At 65.6% G+C, this 3,853-nt stretch overlaps 1 pseudogene; it reads right to left on the bottom strand.

Moving 5' to 3' along the window:
- On the bottom strand, positions 1-918 carry LOC147036464 (18S ribosomal RNA; annotated as a pseudogene; the record flags this gene model as incomplete).
- Between the last annotated feature and the right edge of the window lie 2,935 nt (positions 919-3,853).

Below are 3,853 nucleotides of genomic sequence, written 5' to 3'. Positions count from 1 at the left end.
ATAGAACCGGGGTCCTATTCCATCATTCCTAGCTGCGGTATGCAAGGCGGCGCTGGCCTGCTTTGAACACTCTAATTTTTTCAAAGTAAACGCTTCGGGCCCCGGGCGGGACACCCAGTCAAGGGCATCCCGGGGGCGGACCGAGAGGCAGGGGCCGGGACAGACGGGTGCACGCCTCGCGGCGGACCGTCAGCTCGCGTCCCGAGGTCCAACTACGAGCTTTTTAACTGCAGCAACTTTAAGATACGCTATTGGAGCTGGAATTACCGCGGCTGCTGGCACCAGACTTGCCCTCCAATGGGTTCTCGCCCAAGGGTTTGGACTGTGCTCATTCCAATTACAGGGCCTCGAAAGAGTCCTGTATTGTTATTTTTCGTCACTACCTCCCCGTGTCGGGAGTGGGTAATTTGCGCGCCTGCTGCCTTCCTTGGATGTGGTAGCCGTTTCTCAGGCTCCCTCTCCGGAATCGAACCCTGATTCCCCGTTACCCGTTGTCACCATGGTAGGCGCAGAAAGTACCATCGAAAGTTGATAGGGCAGACATTCGAATGAGACGTCGCCGCCGCGGAGGGCCGGCGATCGGCTGGAAGTTATCGAGGATCACCAAGGGAGGCCGGGCCGGACGCGCGGAGGGCCGCGGCGCGGCGCGTGAACGCCGGCGCGACCCCTGGGCCCGCGCGCCCGGGCACCGCGTGGGTTTTGGGTCTGATAAATGCGCGCGTCCCCGGAGGTCGGCGCCCGTTTGCATGTATTAGCTCTAGAATTGCCACAGTTATCCAAGTAACTGAGGAGCGATCAAAGGAACCATAACTGATTTAATGAGCCATTCGCAGTTTCGCTGTACGGGCCGTGTGCACTTAGACTTGCATGGCTTAATCTTTGAGACAAGCATATGCTACTGGCAGGATCAACCAGGTAGGAGAGAGGGTGGCTGGGTAGCGCCTCTCGCTCGCCGGCCCGCCGGAGCGGGGGCTCGCACGACTGTTTTCCGGACGCCGGCCGCGGTTCGCGGGGGCTCTAGGTGGTCTGAGGCTGCCGCGGGGTGAGATGGATCGGGCTGGACCCGGCGCAGCCGAAGCCGAGGACGCGGAACCTCGAACGCGACCCTCGCGGACCCCCAAACGAGAGGAGCTGCGCCCGGCCTCGTAAGACCAGCCCTGTCCGGTGCTGAGTTTGACCCCGACGCCGCTGACCGCTGCCGCCGCCTTGCCGCTAGTGCCGCAAGGTTAGGCGAACAGGGCGGTAACTCGTGCAGTCGGTTGGACGACCTTGCGGTGGACAGGGTGGTGCGAATCCGGCGGGACGGCCCTTCGATGGAGCCCGCTGCAGGGGGACGTTCGGTGGGTTGAGCCGCGCTCGCCGCGGAACCTTCGAGCGCCGCTACTCAGCAAGTAAACGAGAGGGAGCTGCGCCCGGCCTCGTAAGACGCCTCTTCTCCGGTGCGAGCGCCCCGACGCCGCTGGCCGCCGCCGCCGCCTTGCCGCTATCCCGCCGCGCGTTTGGGGCCGGAGGGCGACCCGTAGGACGGCCACGCCGACTACACGACCGTTTGGCAGAGCGAGTGCAAGGTTAGGCGAGCTGGGCGGTAACTCGGGTTAGTCTGGGGAGACTCGCGGTGGACAGGGGGGCGCGAATCCGGCCGGGCGGCCCCATCGATTAAGCATTGGTAGGGAGCCGAGGATGAGCCGTGCGAAGTGGCCTCGGAGGCGGTCCGTGGGGGACGACGGGGGGGGACGGGCGTCGGCCCTCCGGCCCGAGCAGAGAACGTTCGGTCACCCAAGCGGGAATCTGCGCCCCGGCCCGAGTCGGACTCGGTCGGTGCGGCCCGCTGAGGCCCTCAACTATTCCCGTACGCGGGGGTCGGGAGCTGCGGCGCTGCGCCGGCGACTTACCCGCGCGAGGCACGCACTGCGTGCGGCCAGGATGCGGAGTTGGATCGGCGCTGGTTGGGAACCCTCGGGGAACGAAGGCGGACGGCGGCCAGCCGGCGCCGACGAACCCGTCGGGGAGGGGGCTGGTGGCAGGCGCGATCGGCACTATTGCTGACTGCCGGGAGGGAAGCTGCGCCCCGGCCGAGTCAGACTCAGCCGTTGCGGCCCCCCCGAGCCCGCAGCGCGTAGCGCGGAAGCCATACGCCCCCCCGATGCGGAGCGACAGACGCCCCCGCGACCGCGGTTGGTCGGGAAGGCTTTTCGGATAGAGGTCGGACGGTGTGTGTGGACGGCTTCCCGTGGTGCCGCCGCTATCAAGCCGGAGGGTTTGAGAAACGACATTCGCGGAAGGACCGGCGCGGCCGGCGGACGCTCGCACGCGCGGCGCCCGACACTCAGCCGCTCGCTCGGCCTCCGTGGATCGTGGCTAGGTGGGATGGATGCCAAACCGGGTCGTCTCGGTCTCGCCGCAGTACGGTCGCGCCGGGGCCTGCGGGGCGGCGCGGGGAGCGCACGCTCACGCGGCGGCCGGGGCGCTAGAGTGCGACCCGCAGTGGGTAGGAACCGTCCACCCGACGTCGGACGAGCCGAGGCCGATGGAGGCCCTACCAAGGCGGGTCATGAGTGCCAGTCGGTCAGTTGGGTGAGGGGGTACTCGGAGGCCCACCGGGAGCAGACGGGCGACCGGGGATGGGGGGCGTACGCGGGCGGGCGCCGGGAGAAGACGGCCCGTCCGGGGTCGAATCTCGGCCTGTGTTTTCGGAGCCGGCCGGGCATCACGCTCCCTCCTTGGATGGACAACATTCGTAGTTGACACTTTGTGTCATTTTATCCGAGCGGGCGGGCGCCTCGAGAGGCGGACCGTCCGGGGCGACTCTCGGCCTGTGTTTTCGGAGCCGGCCGGGCCTCACGCTCCCTCCTTGGATGGACAACATTCGTAGTTGACACTTTGTGTCATTTTATCCGAGCGGACGGGCGCCGCGAGGCGGACCGTCCGGGGCGACTCTCGGCCTGTGTTTTCGGAGCCGGCCGGGCATCACGCTCCCTCCTTGGATGGACAACATTCGTAGTTGACACTTTGTGTCATTTTATCCGAGCAGACGGGCGCCGCGAGGCGACCGTCCGGGGCGACTCTCGGCCTGTGTTTAAGGAGCCGGCCGGGCATCACGCTCCTTCCTTGGATGGACAACATTCGTAGTTGACACTTTGTGTCATTTTATCCGAGCGGGCGGGCGCCGCGAGGCGGACCGTCCGGGGCGACTCTCGGCCTGTATTTAAGGAGCCGGCCGGGCATCACGCTCCTTCCTTGGATGGACAACATTCGCAGTTGACACTTTGTGTCATTTTATCCGAGCAGACGGGCGCCGCGAGGCGGACCGTCCGGGGCGACTCTCGGCCTGTGTTTTCGGAGCCGGCCGGGCATCACGCTCCCTCCTTGGATGGACAACATTCGTAGTTGACACTTTGTGTCATTTTATCCGAGCAGACGGGCGCCGCGAGGCGGACCGTCCGGGGCGACTCTCGGCCTGTGTTTAAGGAGCCGGCCGGGCATCACGCTCCTTCCTTGGATGGACAACATTCGCAGTTGACACTTTGTGTCATTTTATCCGAGCAGACGGGCGCCGCGAGGCGGACCGTCCGGGGCGACTCTCGGCCTGTGTTTTCGGAGCCGGCCGGGCATCACGCTCCCTCCTTGGATGGACAACATTCGTAGTTGACACTTTGTGTCATTTTATCCGAGCAGACGGGCGCCGCGAGGCGACCGTCCGGGGCGACTCTCGGCCTGTGTTTAAGGAGCCGGCCGGGCATCACGCTCCTTCCTTGGATGGACAACATTCGCAGTTGACACTTTGTGTCATTTTATCCGAGCAGACGGGCGCCGCGAGGCGGACCGTCCGGGGCGACTCTCGGCCTGTGTTTTC

Source organism: Syngnathus leptorhynchus, unplaced genomic scaffold (genome assembly GCF_054491065.1).
Source record: "Syngnathus leptorhynchus isolate UIUO unplaced genomic scaffold, UIUO_Slep HiC_scaffold_609, whole genome shotgun sequence".
Lineage (NCBI taxonomy): Eukaryota > Metazoa > Chordata > Actinopteri > Syngnathiformes > Syngnathidae > Syngnathus > Syngnathus leptorhynchus.
This window is presented reverse-complemented; position numbering and strand designations above follow the sequence as displayed.